The sequence below is a fragment of the Bubalus kerabau genome, chromosome 1 (assembly GCF_029407905.1).
Source record: "Bubalus kerabau isolate K-KA32 ecotype Philippines breed swamp buffalo chromosome 1, PCC_UOA_SB_1v2, whole genome shotgun sequence".
In the NCBI taxonomy this organism is placed as follows: domain Eukaryota; kingdom Metazoa; phylum Chordata; class Mammalia; order Artiodactyla; family Bovidae; genus Bubalus; species Bubalus kerabau.
The window spans coordinates 122670953-122686992 of NC_073624.1; positions in this window are offsets into that span (position 1 = coordinate 122670953).

A 16040-nucleotide genomic window follows, 5' to 3' on the forward strand; every position below is an offset into this window, starting at 1 on the left:
CCCAATGTTGGGAGTGTAGCTTCATACACAGAGTTGTCTCTATAGGAGCCAAGAATGTTCCTGAGAGATTAGGTTCACTAAACCTCTCCTACAGAGCATAGACCTGTCCATGTGGTTTTGCCTTCCCCTGTGAGTTGGGTCCCCGAGGTCCGCCACACATCCGGGGAAACTGTGCCTGAGGAAAGATCTCCAGGAACCGCTTCACTGAGGCTGGGAAACGCTGTTCACAGGAAGTAAGGCAAGCGAATCTCCTGCAGAGAAAAAGAGGCCTTACTGTCCCTGGAGGAGCAGGCTGCCAGAGTGTGTGAAACCTGACTGTTGCCTTACTGGCCTCAGCTCTGCCATTGCCTGTTCATCCGAGCTAGGACCCAGGCCTACTTGGAGAAGCGTTTGGGTGCGGATTTCTACAAAGTGCCAAGGGCTACAGCAGTGAGAATTCTCTCAGCGGTAAGGGAGAGCATTGTATGGATTCTCAAGCTGTTTTCTGAACGACAGCATCAAAATGAACAGAGAGAACCCCTATGTTAGGTATGCAGCTTCACACACAGAGGTGTCTCTATAGGAGCCAAGAATGTTCCTGAGAGATGAGGTTCACTAGAGATCTGCTGCAGAGTATAGACGTCTCCATGTGGTCTTGCCTTCCCCTGTGGCTTTGGGTCTCCGGGCTCGGCCCCAGCTCCGTGGAAACAACTCCTGAGAAAATATCTTCAAGATCCACTTTTCCCAGAGGCTGGGAACTGGGGTTCATAGGAGGAGAGAAAAGCAAGCCTTCTTCGGGCACGAAAGGCAGCCAACCTGCCTGTGTTTTGAAGCCTCTATTTGGAAGGAATGGGTTAGCTTCTCCTAAAGGAGACCTCCAGATCTGCTCAGAAGTCAGTAATTCCAGAGGCAGGGTGCTGGTTCCTGACTGCCCTTTGCCAGCCTTGCAAAGACATTCCAAGATTCTAGAGTTATATTCCATGAAGGAGCAGGCTTCGGGAATGTGTCAGAGGGGACTGGCTCCTTATTGACCTCAGCTCAGCTATTGCCTTTCCATTCAAACTAGGACAAGGGCCTACTTTATGAAGGGTAAGGGTCTTCTTCTTTGAAACTGCCAAGGGCTACAGCAATGAGACCTCTGTCAAGGCGAGGGAAGCCTAAGAGGACGGATTCTCAAGCAGGTGCTTTACTACAAAGCATCAGCACCCCACGGAGAGAACCAAGATCCCTGTTCCCCAATGTTGGGAGTGTAGCTTCACACACAGAGTTGTCTCTATAGGAGCCAAGAATGTTCCTGAGAGATTAGGTTCACTAAACCTCTCCTACAGAGCATAGACCTGTCCATGTGGTTTTTCCTTCCCCAATGAGTTGGGTCCCCGAAGTCTGCCACAGCTCCGGGGAAACTGTCCCTGAGAAAAGATCTCCAGGAACTGCTTCGCTGAGGCTGGGAAACGCTGTTCACAGGAAGTAAGGCAAGCGAATCTCCTGCAGAGAAAAAGAGGCCTTACTGTCCCTGGAGGAGCAGGCTGCCAGAGTGTGTGAAACCTCACTGTTGCCTTACTGGCCTCAGTTCCACCATTGCCTGTTCCTCCGAACTAGGACCCAGGCCTATTTGTAGAAGCGTTTGGCTGCGGATTTCTACAAAGTGCCAAGGGCTACAGCAGTGAGAATTCTCTCAGCGGTAAGGGAGAGCATTTTATGGATTCTCAAGCTGTTTTCTGAACGACAGGGTCAAAATGAACTGAGAGAATCAGGCTGTCTGTGCCCCTATGTTAGGTACGCAGCTTCACACACAGAAGTGTCTCTATAGGAGCCAAGAATGTTCCTGAGAGATGAGGTTCACTAGAAGTCTGCTACAGAGCATAGACCTGTCCATATGGTTTTGCCTTGCCCTGTGAGTTGGGTCCCTGAGGTCCGCCCCAGCTCAGGGGAAGGAGCCCCTGAGAAAAGATCTCCAGGGACCGCTATTCCCCCAGGCTGGCAAACGCAGTTCACAGGAGGTAACACAAGCGAGCCTCCTGCAAGGCACAAGAGGCCTTAGTGTCCCTGGACGATCAGGCTGCAAGAGTGTGTGAGACCTGACTGGTGCCTTACTGGCCTCAGCTCCGCCATTGCATGTTCCTCCGAACTAGGACCCAGGCCTACTAGGAGAAGGGTTTGGGTATGGATTTCTAAATACTGCCAAGGGGTATAGCAATGAGAACTGTGTCACGGGTAAGGAAGAGCATTGTATGGATTTTCAAGCTGTTGTTTGAACGACAGCTTCAAAGCTGCACAGAGAGAATCAGACTCTGTGTCTCCATGTTCGGTACACAGCTTCACAGACAGGGGTGTCTCCATAGGAAACAAGAACGTTCCTGACAGAGTGAGGTTCACTAGAGCTCTCCTAGAGAGCAAAGACTTGTCCATGTGGTTTTTCTTCCCCTGTGCGTTTGGGGCTCCAGGCTCGGCCCCAGCTCCGTGGAAACAACCCCTGAGAAAAGATCTTCAAGTTCCGCTTTTCCCAGAGGCTGGGATGTGGGGTTCATAGGAGGCGGGAAAAGCAGGCCTCCTTCAGAGAGCAAGAGGCAGCCAAGCGGCCCGCGTTTGGAAGCCTCTATTTGGAAGAATGGGTTAGCTTCCCCTAAGGGAGACGTCCAGATCTGTTCAGAAGTCGGTAATTCCAGAGGCAGTGTGCAGGGTCCTGACTGCCCTTTGCCAGCCTTGCAAAGACATTCCTAGATTCTACAGTTATCTTCCTGAAGAAGCAGGCTTTGGGAATATGTCAGACTTGACTGGTGCCTTATTGGCCTCAGCTCAGCTATTGCCTTTCCATTCAAAGTAGGACAAGGCCCTACTTTATGAAGGGTAAGGGTCTTCTTCTTTCCAAACTGCCGAGGGCTACAGCAATGAGACCTCCGTAAATGCGAGGGAAGCATAAGCGGATGGATTATCAGGAAGGTTCTTTGCCACCAAGCATCAGCACCCCACGGAGAGAATCAGGCTCCCTTTGCCCCTATGTGGGGTGTGTAGATTCACAAACAGTGGTGTCTCTACAGGAGCCAAGAATGTTCCTGAGAGATGAGGCTCACAAGAGCTCTCCTACAGAGTGCTCACCTGTACATGTGGTTTCGCCTTCCCCTGTGAGTTGGGTCCCCGAGGTCCACCCCAGCTCCGAGAAAAGAGCCTCTGAGAAAAGATCTCCAGGAACCGCTTTTCGCCCAGGCTGGGAAAAGCTGTTCACAGGAAGTAAGGCAAGTGAGCCTCCTGCAGAGAAAAAGAAGCCTTACTGTCCCTGGAGGAGCAGGCTGCCAGAGTGTGTGAAAACTGACTGGTGCCATACTGGTCTTAGCTCCGCCATTGCTTGTTCCTCTGAACTGGGACTCAGGCCTACTTGGACAAGGGTTTAGGTGCAGATTTCTACAAACTGCCAAGGGCTACTGCAATGAGAACTCTCTCAGAGGTAAGGGCGAGAATTGTATGGATTCTCAAGCTGTTTTCTGAACGACAGCATTAAACCTGCACAGAGAGAATCAGGCTCTCTGCCGCCATGTTGGGTACGCAGTTTCACACACAGAGGTGTCCGCATAGGAGCCAAGAACATTCGTCAAAGACTGAGGTTCACTAGAGCTCTCTTAGAGAGCAAAGACTTGTTCATGTGGTTTTGCCTTCCCCTGTATGTGTGGGTCTCTGGGCACAACCCCAGCTCCGTGGAAACAACCCCTGAGCAAAGATCTCCAAGATCTGCTTTTCCCCCATGCTGGGAACCAGGGATCATAGGAGGCAGGAAAAGCAAGCCTCCTTCAGGCAGGAAGAGGCAGCCAACCGGCCTGTGTTTGGAAGCCTCTATTTGCAAGGAATGGGTTAGCTTCTCCAGAAGGAGACCTCCAGATCTGCTCAGAAGATAGATATTCCAGAGGCAGGGTCGAGGTTCCTGACTGCCCTTTGCCAGCCTTGCAAAGACATTCCTAGATTCTAGCAATATTTTCCATGAAGGAGCAGGCATCGGGAATATGTCAGAGTTGACGGGTGCCTTACTGGCCTCAGCTCAGCTATTGCCTTTCCTTTCAAACTAGGATCAGGGCCTACTTGGTGAAGGGTAAGGGTCTACTTCTTTCCAAACTGCCAAGAGACACAGCAATGAGACCTCTGTCAAGGCGAGGGAAGCGTAAGCGGATGGATTCTCAAACAGGTGCTTTGCCACAAAGCATCAGCACCCCACGGAGAGAATCAGGCTCCCTGTGCCCCTATGTTCGGTGTGTAGCTTTACACACAGAGGTGTCTCTGTACGAGCCAAGAATGTTCCTAAGAGATGAGACACACTAACGTCTCCTACAGAGCATAGACCTGTCCATGTGGTTTTTCCTTCCCCTGTGAGATGGGTCCCCGAGGTCCACCCCAGCTCTGGGGATAGAGCCCCTGAGAAAAGATCTCCAGGAACCGCTTTTTGCCCAGGCTGGGAAATGCAGTTCACAGGAGGCAAGGCAAGCGAGCCTCCTACAGGGAAAAATAGGCCTTACTGTCCCTGGAGGAGCAGGCTGCCAGAGTGTGTGACACCTGACTGGTGCCTTACTGACTTCAGCTCCGCCATTGCATGGCCATCCAAACCAGGACCCAGGCCTACTTGGAGAAGGGTTTGGGTGCGGATTTGTAAAAACTGCCAAAGGCTACAGCAATGAGAATTCTCTCAGAGGTAAGGGAGAGCATTCTATGGATTCTCAAGCTGTTGTTTGAACGACAGCTTCAAAGCTGCAAAGAGAGAATCAGTCTCTCTGTGCCCCCTTGTTGGGTACGCAGCTTCACACACAGGGGTGTCTCCATAGGAGTCAAGAACGTTCCTGACAGAGTAAGTTTCACTTAGAGGTCTCCTGGAGAGCAAAGACTTGTCCATGTGGTTTTCCTTCCCCTGTTCGATTGGGTCTCTGGTCTCGGCCCCAGCTCCATGGAAACAACCCCTGAGAAAATATCTTCAAGATCCGCTTTTCCCAGAGGCTGGGAACAGGGCTTCATAGGATGCGAGAAAAGCAGGCCTCCTTCGGGCGCGAAGAGGCAGCCAACCGGCCTGTTTGGAAGCCTCTATTTGGAAAGAATGGGTTAGCTTCTCCTAAAGGAGACCTCCAGATCTGCTCAGAAGTCGGTAATTCCAGAGGCAGGGTGCTGGTTCCTGACTGCCCTTTGCCAGCCTTGCAAAGACATTCCCAGATTCTAGAGTTATTTTCCATGAAGGTGAAGGCTACAGGAGTATGTCAGACTTGGCAGGCACCTTATTGGCCTTAGCTCAGCTATTACCTTTCCATTCAAACTAGGACAAAGGCCTACTTTATGAAGGGTAAGGGTCTTCTTCTTTCCAAACTGCCAAGGGCTACAGCAATGGGACCTCTGTCAAGGCGAGGGAAGCCTAAGTGGATGGATTATCAAGCAGGTGCTTTGCCACAAAGCATCAGCACCCCACGGGGAGAATCAGGCTCCATTTGCCCCTATGTTTGGTGTGTAGCTTCACATACAGAGGTGTCTCTATAGGAGGCCAGAATGTTCCTGAGAGATGAGGTTCACTAGAGCTCTCCTACAGAGCATAGACCTGTCCATGTGCTTTTGCCTTCTCCTGTGAGTTGGGTCCTCGTGGTCCTCCCCAGCTCCGGGGAAGGAGCCCCTGAGAAAAGATCTCCAGGGACCTCTTTTCCCCCAGGCTGGGAAATGCAGCTCACAGGAGGGAAGTCAAGTGAGCCTCCTGCAGGGAAAAAGAGGGCTTACTGTCCCTGGACGATCAGGCTGCCAGAGTGTGTGAGACCTGACTGGTGCCTTACTGGCCTCAGCTCCGCCATTGCATGTTCCTCCGAACTAGGACCCAGGACTACTTGGAGAAGGGTTTGGGTGCGGATTTCTAAAAACTGCCAAGGGCTACAGCAATGAGAACTCTGTCACGGGTAAGGAAGAGCATTGTATGGATTTTCAAGGTGTTTTTTGAACGACACCTTTAAAGCTACACAGAGAGAATCAGGCTTTCTGTGCCCCCATGTTGGGTACGCAGCTTCGCACACAGGGGTGTCTCCATATGAATCAAGAATGTTCGTGACAGAGTGAAGTTCACTAGAGCTCTCCTAGAGAGCAAAGACTTGTCCATGTGGTTTTTCTTCCCCTGTTAGTTTGGGTCTCCAGGCTTAGCCCCAGCTCCGTGGAAACAACCCCTGAGAAAAGATCTTCAAGATCCGCTTTTCCCAGAGCCTGGGAAGCTGGGTTCATAGGAGGCAGGAAAAGCAAGCCTCCTTCGGGCACGAAGAGGCAGCCGACCGGCCTGTTTTTGGAAGTCTCAATATGGAAGGAATGAGTTAGATTCTAATAAAGGAGACCTCCAGATCTGCTCAGAAATCGGTAATTCCAGAGGCAGGGTGCAGGCTCCTGACTGCCCTTTGCCAGCCTTGCAGAGACATTGCTAGATTCCAGCGTTATTTTCCATGAAGGAGCAGGCTTCGGGAATATGTCAGACTTGACTGGCGCCTTATTGGCCTCAGCTCAGCTCTTGCCTTTCCTTTCAAACTAGGACAAGGGCCCACTTTATGAAAGGTAAGGGTCCTCTTCTTTCCAAACTGCCAAGGGCTACAGCAATGAGACCTCTGTCAAGGCGAGGGAAGCGTAAGCTGATGGATTCTCAAGCAGGTGCTTTGCCACAAAGCATCAGCACCCCACAGAAAGAATCTGGCTCCCTTTGCCCCTACATTGCGTGTGTAGCTACACACACAGAGGTGTCTCGATAGGAGCCAAGAATGTTCCTGAGAGAGGAGGTTCACTGTTGGGGGCCAGAGTGAGGCACTTCGCCCATGGCAAAGGTCATGAGGAAGGAGGCTCGACATACGCAAAGGTGGGATCGAGCCTCAGGAGTCCCCCTGGAAATCCTCGAGCATCTACCCCCATAACCAGAGCCTGCCTACCTTACTACTTTGTGCTCTCACCTACACCTCTGACTTTACGGGGGGCTGTCCCCCACCACCTCTTTCGGAGAAGGAGTTAACCTAGAGCTCCAGTTGATAAAAACCCCTGGGTGTGACAAGAGTGTTTTAACCTACAAACTCCTCTGAAGGTTCTCTAGCCTGCCTGACAGGCTTGTCCGGCCACATGTGATTGCTCACAGCCTCTCAACCATGAGAGGCACGAGATGCTTTAAACCTTCTAAAAACAGGTTCCTTAGAAAAGTTAGAAAATTATTAGTATAAGTATAATGGGCTGATTAGAAATCATATTGGTGAAGGGTTTTTCATTTGTTGAGCTGATGTTTACTGCTAAGTCTCCACATCCCCTGCCCTTATACACATTAATGAATATATAGAAGAAATAAGTATTAACTTTTGATATAAATCACGTTAGACCTTAGGCTAAGTAAATTCTTTCCTTAACTAAAACCCACTACACCCTCACCCTATAGGAATGTAACTTTATTTGGGTGGCGTCTGTTTTAAGAATAATCACCCCTGGAGAAATAAGTGTCCTGGTTGACTGACCGCTGTCACAAGGAGAGGGTCGTAAATTGTCAGCAGGCCCCCCGGCCGGAAGATGATGTAACACCCCTAAGACCTCTGTATACTTTTGTATGAAGCACCTGACTTTGATAAAAGTCAGGACTGCTGACCCCACGTGACTTTTGCATAACATCTCAGTGTATAAAAGTAGACCATGGAAAATAAAGAATTGGGATCAGTTTCTCAAAATACTGGTCTCCCCATGTCTCTCTCTCTCTCTCACTCTGGTTGAGTCTCCATCTGGAGCGCGGAACCCACCAAGCTTACTAATTGTGCCTGGGCTTCTAAGATCCGACCGGGGAGGCCTCAGTGTCTCCTCTCCTTCGGGAGAACGGAAGGACGCCTGCGGCCTACGTAAGTGGTGCAAGCTTCTTGTCTTGAAGTTTTATTGGTCCCCCGCGTAAACCAAGCTACTCAGCCTCTTTTCTCCACTGAATTTTCCTACTGAGCTATCCTCATTTTATTACTCTTTATATCCTTAATTAACGTTTAATTAAGCAGTTGTTCCCTGACCCTCGCCTACGCCATCTCTGCTTCGAATACCCTGGATCAGCTGGGGCTGGACCCCGGCAGTTCACTAGAGATCTCCTACAGAGCATAGACCTGTCCATTTGGTTTTGCCTTCCCCTGTGAGTTGGGTCCCCGAGGTCCGCCCCAGCTCCGGGAAAACAGCCCCTGAGAAAACATCTCCAGGAACTGCTTTCCGCCCAGGCTGGGAAACGCTGTTCACAGGAAGTAAGGCAAGCGAGCCTCCTGAAGGGAAATAGAGGCCTTACTGTCCCTGGAGGAGCAGGCTGCCAGAGTGTGTGACACCTGACTGGTGCCTTACTGGCCTCAGCTCCGCTATTGCATGTTCATCTGAACTTGAACCCAGGCCTACTTGGAGAAGTGTTTGTGTGCCGATTTCCAGAAACTGCGAAGGGCTACAGCAATGATAACTCTCTCAGTGGTAAGGGAGAGCATTGTGTGGATTCTCAATTTGTTGTTTGAACGACAGCGTCAAAGCTGCACAGAGAGAATCAGGTCTCTGTGTCTCTATGTTGGGTATGCAGCTTCCCACACAGAGATGTCCCCATTGGAGCCAAGAACATTCCGCATAGACTGAGGTTCACTAAAGCACTCCTAGAGAGCAAAGACTTATCCATGCGGTTTTCCCTTCCCCTGTGCGTGTGGGTCTCCAGGATCGGCCCCTGCTCCGTGGAAACAGCCTCTGAGAAAAGATCTCCAAGAACCTCTTATCCCCCAGGCTGGGAAGCGGAGTTCGCAGGAGGTGGGATAAGCAAGCTTCCTTCGGCAAGAAGAGACAGCCAACCGGCCTGTGTTTGGAAGCCTATATTTGCAAGGAATGGGTTAGTTTCTCCTGACCGAGACCACCAGATGTGCTGAGAAGATAGAAATTCCAGAGGCAGGGTCGAGGTTCCTGACTGCCCTTTGCCAGCCTTGCAAAGACATTCCCAGATTCTAACGTTATTTTCCATGAAGGAGCAGGCATCGGGAATATGTCAGACTTGACTGGCGCCTTACTGGCCTCAGCTCAGCTACTGCCTTTCCATTCAAACAAGGACAAGGGCCTACTTGGTGAAGGGTAAGGGTCTGCTTCTTTCCAAACTGCCAAGGACTACAGCAATGAGACCTCTGTCAAGGTGAGGGAAGCCTATGCGGATGGATTCTTAGCAGGTGCTTTGCCACAAAGCATCAGCACCCACGGAGAGAATCAGACTCCCTTTGCCACTATGTTGGGTGTGTAGCTTCATGCACAGAGGTGTCTCTGTAGAAGCCAAGAATGTTCCTGAGAGATGAGGTTCACTAGAGCTCTCCTACAGAGCATAGACCTGTCCATGTGGTTTTGTCTTCCCCTGTGAGTTGGGCCCCCGAGGTCCGACCCAGCTCCAGGGAAACAGCCCCTGAGAAAAAATCTCCAGGAACAGCTTTGCGCCCAGGCTGGGAAATGCAGTTCACAGGAGGCAAGGCAAGCGAGCCTCCTGCAGGGAAAAAGAGGCCTTACTGCTCCTGGACGATCAGGCTGCAAGAGTGTGTGAGACCTCACTTGTGCCTTACTGGCCTCAGCTCCGCCGTTGCCTGTTGTTCCGAGCTAGGACCTAGGCCTACTTGGAGAAGGGTTAGGGTGCAGATTTCTACAAACTGTCAAGGACGACAGCAATGAGAATTCTCTTAGCAGTAAGGGAGAACATTGTATGGATTCTCAAGCTGTTGTTTGAATGACAGCTTCAAAGCTACACAGAGAGAATCAGGCTCTCTGTTCCCCTATTTTGGCTGTGCAGCTTCACACACAGAATTTGACTCTGTTGGAGCCAGAAATATTCCTGAAAGACTTAGGCTCACCAAAGCTGTCCTCCAGAGCAAAGACATTGGATGTGGTTTTGCCTTCCCTTGTCAGTATGGGTCCCCTAGCTTGGCCCCAGCTCCGGGGATACAGCCTCTGAAAAAAATCTTCCAAGAAGCGATTTTCCTCCAGGCTGTTAAGCGGAATTCGCAGTTTGCAAGTTAAGGAAGCCTGCTTCGTGGAAGAGCAAGCAGCCAACTGGCCCTGTGTTAGGAAGCCTGTATTTGAAAGGAATGGGTTAGCTTCTACAGCGGGAGAACCTCAGATCTGCTCAGGGGACTGAAATACTAGAGTCAGGGTCGAGGTTCTCCCTTGTCCTTTGCGCACCTTGCAAAGACATTCCTAGCTTCTGGCGTTAGTGTCCCTGTAGTAGCAGGCTGCAGGAGTGTATGATAAATGACTGCCTCGTTGCTGTCCTCAGCTCCGCTATTGACTTTCTATTCGAACTAGAACCCAGGCCTACTTTGAGAGGGGTTAGGGTCCAGTGTTTCCAAACTGCCAAGGGCTACGGCAATGCGAGCTCTGTCAGAGGTAAGAAAAGAGCAATTGGTTGGATTCTTCAGCTGCTGCGTGGCTGCACAGCTTCCGCGCCGCATGGAGAGCATGAGGCTCCTTGTGGCCCTATTTTGGGTATGCAGCAACATGCACACAGAATGTCTGTGTTCACTTATGTACAGGCTTATGAACACTAGAGCTCTCCTACAGAGCAAAGACCACTCAGTGGGCTCCAAGAGATACCTGTCGCGACTCGAGAAGAGAGTGGAGTCCTTTGCTTCCCCTCGAGATGAGGCCTGACTCCCCGGGTGAGTATGGAATGCAACCCCAAATACCTGTCGCCTATGGAGAGGAACATTAAGTCCTGGATACAAGCCTAGATGAGGTCTAGTTTGCCCTTCAGTGAATGGAGCCCAATCCCCAGCTCTCCCTGGCAACTCGAATGGAAGATTAGACTTCCTGGGCCAACACAAGAGGAAGCCTGAATTCCCCGTCGTAACTCGAGAATCCCACCGCAACTCGAAAAAAACACGTGCTTCCCTCGTCATCGCAAGATGAGGCCCTTTGTCCACTACAGCATCTCAAGAGAAGTCCCACGTTCCATCCTGAAGTGCGAAACGGTACTTGGCACCCTTGATGCGACCCCAAAAGTTCCGCGACATACCAGACTCACTCAAGGGGAACACCGAGGTTCCCGGCACCACTTCATCTGAGCCCCTTCTCCTCTCCTGATTGCGACAGGAGGGTCGACTCCCCTTCTCTGTCTGCAAGGGGTTCCCGACCTTCCGGGTGCACCTCAGGATGAGGCCGGTCTCATGAGGAAGTTCGAGACGTAGCCTCGTGGGTGGTGCCACATGTCGAAAGACCCCAACTTCACGGTCCACTCTTGAAAAGAACCCGATGCCAGCACACCTCTTTGAAGGAAAACCTGTGGATGAAGGCACAACACGAAGGGGCACTGACACCCGTGTGCATCGTCCAGAAAAACCTGAGGTCCCACAGACATTTCGACAAGTGGCCTGTCACCCTGTAAACAACTCGAAAGGCAAACGAAGGTCCATTCCTCAACAGAAGACTAGGTGTGACTCTCTTGTCCCTACTCTGCAGGGACCATGGGATTCGAGTCAGAAACCGAGAGGAAGCCTGAGGTTCCTGCGTCCACTCGAGATGAAGCCCTCTTCCATTGCACCACAACCAGTGGAGTCCCGAGAGGCCCCTACCAACTCCACAGTATCCCTGAGTTCTCAGAGGCACAATGAGAAGCTCCCTGAGGTCACAGGCACAAGTCGAGGGAACCCTGGGTTTTCTGCCGTGACTAGAGAAAGACCTCGAGAGTGCTTCAAAATGTGTTGAGTCGCGATTCCCCTACCATGACTCGAGAGCCATGACACGCTCCCCCTCGCCACGCGCACGGAGAAATGACTAACCTGGCACTGCACGAGAGGCTCCATGAGTTCCTCATCGTACCTCGTGAGGAAACCCACACTGGCGCGGCAGCTCGAGGAAACACATGAGACACCCCGGTCATCGCGAGATGAGGGCCTTATTTTCCTGTATGGCCTGGAGACCAATCATGAGTCCTCTCTCCAAACTGAACAGGAGGCTGGATTCCCTTGAAGCCGCTCAGGGGGCTTCAAGAGATCCGCGTCGGGACTCGAGAGGAGAGCGGAGTCCTTGGCTTCCCCTCGAGACGAGGCCTGACTCCCCGGGGGAGCCTGGAATGCAACCCCGAGATCCCTGCCTTCCATGGAGAGGAATATTAGGTCCCGGACACACGCCTAGGTGAGGTCTCTTCGGCCCTGCAGTGACCCGAGCGCAACCCCCAGCTTTCCCTCGCAACTCGAGGGGAAAATTGGGCTTCCCAGGGCCAACCCAAGAGGAAGCCTGAGATCCCCGTCGTAACTCGAGAATGCCGCCGCAACTCGAGAAAAACCACGTGGTTCCCACCTCTTGGCAAGATGAGGCCCTTGCCCGCGACGGCGTCTCAAGGGAAGTCCCCTGTTCCGCCCTGAAGGGCGAAACGGTCCCTGACAGCCTTCCTGCGACCCCCAAAAGTCCCCCGAGGGGAACACCGAGGGTCCCGGCACTTCTTCCTCTGAGCCCCTTCTCCCCTCCTGATCGCGACAGGAGAGGCGATTCCCCTGCTTCGAATGGAAGGGGTTCCCGGCCTTCCCGGCGCACCTCAGGATGAGGCCGGACTCACGAGTAAATTCGAGACGAGCCACGTGGGTGGGGCCACATGCCGAACGCCCCCGGTTCCCCGGTCCGCTCTTGAGAAGGACCCGAGGCCCGGACCCCTCTTCGAAGGCAACCCTGTGGGTGAAGGCACAACACGAAGGGGCACTGCCACCCCCGTGCATCGTTCGCAAAGACCCGCGGGTCCCACACACAGCTCGACGAGGGGCCTGAGACCCCCTGAGCAACTCGAGAGGCCAGCGGGGTTCCCTTCCTCAGACAAGACGAGGCCTGACTCTCCTGTCCCAACTCTGCAGGGACCCTGCGGTCGGAGTCCGAAATGGAGAGGAAGCCTGAGGTTGCTGCCTCCCCTCGAGGTGAGGCCCTCTTCCGTTGAACCAGACCCAGCGGAGTCCCGAGGGGCCCCGCCACCTCCACAGGATTCCTCGCCTCTCAGAGGCACCCTCGGAAGTTCCCTAAGGTCCCCGGCAGAAGGCGAGGGAAACGAGGGTTTCCCGCCACCCCCCGAGAAAGACCTCGAGAGTCCTTCTTCAACGCGTCTCGAAGCCCTAGTCCCCTCCCGTGACACGAGAGCCAGGACGCGCTCCCCCTCACCACGCGCATGGAGACCTGACTTCCCTGGCGCCGCACGAGAGGCTCCCTGAGATCCTCGTCGTGCCTCGGGAGAAAACCCCCACGGGCGCCGCAGCTCGAGGAAACCCCTGAGACGCCCCCGTCCTCGTGAGCTGAGGGCCTTCTTTTCCTGCATGGCCTGGAGAGCAATCCCGGGTCCTCTCTCCAAACGGAAGAGGAGGCTGGACTCCCTTGAGGCCGCTCAGGGGGCTCCAAGAGACCCGCGTCCTGACTCGAGAGGAGAGCGGAGTCCTTGGCTTCCCCTCGAGACGAGGCCTGACTCCCCGGGGGAGCCTGGAATGCAACCCCGAGATCCCTGCCTTCCCTGGAGAGGAATATTAGGTCCCGGACACACGCCTAGGTGAGGTCTCTTCGGCCCTGCAGTGACTCGAGCGCAACCCCCAGCTTTCCCTCGCAGCCCGAGGGGAAGATTGGGCTTCCCAGGGCCAACCCAAGAGGAAGGCTGAGATCCCCGTCGTAACTCGAGAATCCCGTCGCAACTCGAGAAAAACCACGTGGTTCCCACCTCTTGGCAAGATGAGGCCCTTGCCCGCGACGGCGTCTCAAGGGAAGTCCCCTGTTCCACCCTGAAGGGCGAAACGGTCCCTGACAGCCTTCCTGCGACCCCCAAAAGTCCCCCGACACGCCGGGTTTCCCTGAGGGGAACACCGAGGGTCACGGCATTGCTTCCTCTGAGACCCTTTTCCCCTCCTGATCGCGACAGGAGAGGCGATTCCCCTGCGTGGTCTGGAAGGGGTTCCCGGCCTTCCCGGCGCACCTCAGGATGAGGCCGGTCTCACGAGGAAATTCGAGACGAGCCAAGTGGGTGGTGCCACATGCCGAACGCCCCCGATTCCCCGGTCCGCTCTTGAGAAGACCCGAGGCCCGGACCCCTCTTTGAAGGCAACCCTGTGGGTGAAGGCACAACACGAAGAGGCACTGCCACCCCGTGCATCGTCCGCAAAGCCCCGCGGGTTCCACACACAGCTCGACGAGGGGCCTGAGACCCCCTGAGCAACTCGAGAGGCCAGCGGGGTTCCCGTCCTCAGACAAGACGAGGCCTGACTCTCCTGTGCCAACTCTGCAGGGACCCTGCGGTCGGAGTCCGAAACGGAGAGGAAGACTGAGGTTCCTGCCTCCCCTCGCGGTGAGGCCCTCTTCCGTTCCGCCAGACCCAGCGGAGTCCCGAGGGGCCCCGCCACCTCCACAGGATCACTCGCCTCTCAGAGGCACCCTGGGAAGTTCCCTAAGGTCCCCGGCAGAAGGCGAGGGAAACGAGTGTTTCCCGCAGCCCCCCGAGAAAGACCTCGAGAGTCCTTCTTCAACGCGTCTCGAGGCCCTAGTCCCCTCCCGTGACTCGAGAGCCAGGACGCGCTCCCCCTCGCCACGCGCATGGAGACCTGACTTCCCTGGCGCCGCACGAGAGGCTCCCTGAGATCCTCGTCGTGCCTCGGGAGAAAACCCCCACGGGCGCCGCAGCTCGAGGAAACCCCTGAGACGCCCCCGTCCTCGCGAGCTGAGGGCCTTCTTTTCCTGCATGGCCTGGAGAGCAATCCCGGGTCCTCTCTCCAAACGGAAGAGCAGGCTGGACTCGCTTGAGGCCGGTCAGGGGGCTCCAAGAGACCCGCGCCGTGACTCGAAAGGAGAGCGGAGTCCTTGGCTTCCCCTCGAGACGAGGCCTGACTCCCCGGGGGAGCCTGGAATGCAACCCCGAGATCCCTGCCTTCCCTGGAGAGGAATATTAGGTCCCGGACACACGCCTAGGTGAGGTCTCTTCGGCCCTGCAGTGACTCGAGCGCAACCCCCAGCTTTCCCTCGCAACTCGAGGGGAAGATTGGGCTTCCCAGGGCCAACCCAAGGGGAAGGCTGAGATCCCCGTCGTAACTCGAGAATCCCGCCGCAACTCGAGAAAAACCACGTGGTTCCCACCTCTTGGCAAGATGAGGCCCTTGCCCGCGTCGGGGTATCAGGGAAGTCCCCTGTTCCGCCCTGAAGGGCGAAACGGTCCCTGACAGCCTTCCTGCGACCCCCAAAAGTCCCCGGACACGCCGGGTTCCCTCGAGGGGAACACCAAGGGTCCTGGCACCGCTTCATCTGAGCCCCTTCTCCCCTCCGGATCGCGACAGGAGAGTCGATTCCCCTGCGTGGTCTTGAAGGGGTTCCCGGCCTTCCCGGCGCACCTCAGGATGAGGCCGGTCTCACGAGGAAACTCGAGACGAGCCACGTGGGTGGTGCCACATGCCGAACGCCCCCGATTCCCCGGTCCGCTCTTGAGAAGGAACCGAGGCCCGGACCCCTCTTCGAAGGCAACCCTGTGGGTGAAGGCACAACACGAAGGGGCACTGCCACCCCCGTGCATCGTCCGCAAAGACCCGCGGGTTCCACACACAGCTCGACGAGGGGCCTGAGACCCCCTGAGCAACTCGAGAGGCCAGCGGGGTTCCCTTCCTCAGACAAGACGAGGCCTGACTCTCCTGTCCCAACTCTGAAGGGACCCTGCGGTCGGAGTCCGAAATGGAGAGGAAGCCTGGGCTTCCTGCCTCCCCTCGAGGTGAGGCCCTCTTCTGTTGCGCCAGACCCAGTGGAGTCCCGAGATGCCCCGCCAACTCCACAGTATCCCTAGCCTCTCAGAGGCACCCTGGGAAGTTCCCTGAGGGCCCCGGCAGAAGTCGAGGGAAACGAGGGTTTCCCGCCGCAACACGAGAAAGACCTCGAGAGTCCTTCAACGTGTCTTGAGGCCCTAGTCCACTCCCTGGACTAGAGAGCAATGACGCGCTCCCCCTCGTGTCGTGCATGGAGAACTGGCTTCCCTGGCACCGCACGAGAGGCTCCCTGAGATCCTCGTCGTGCCTCGTGAGAAAACCCCCACTGGCCCCGCAGCTCGAGGAAACCCTGAGACGCCCCTGTCCTCTCGAGGTGAGGGT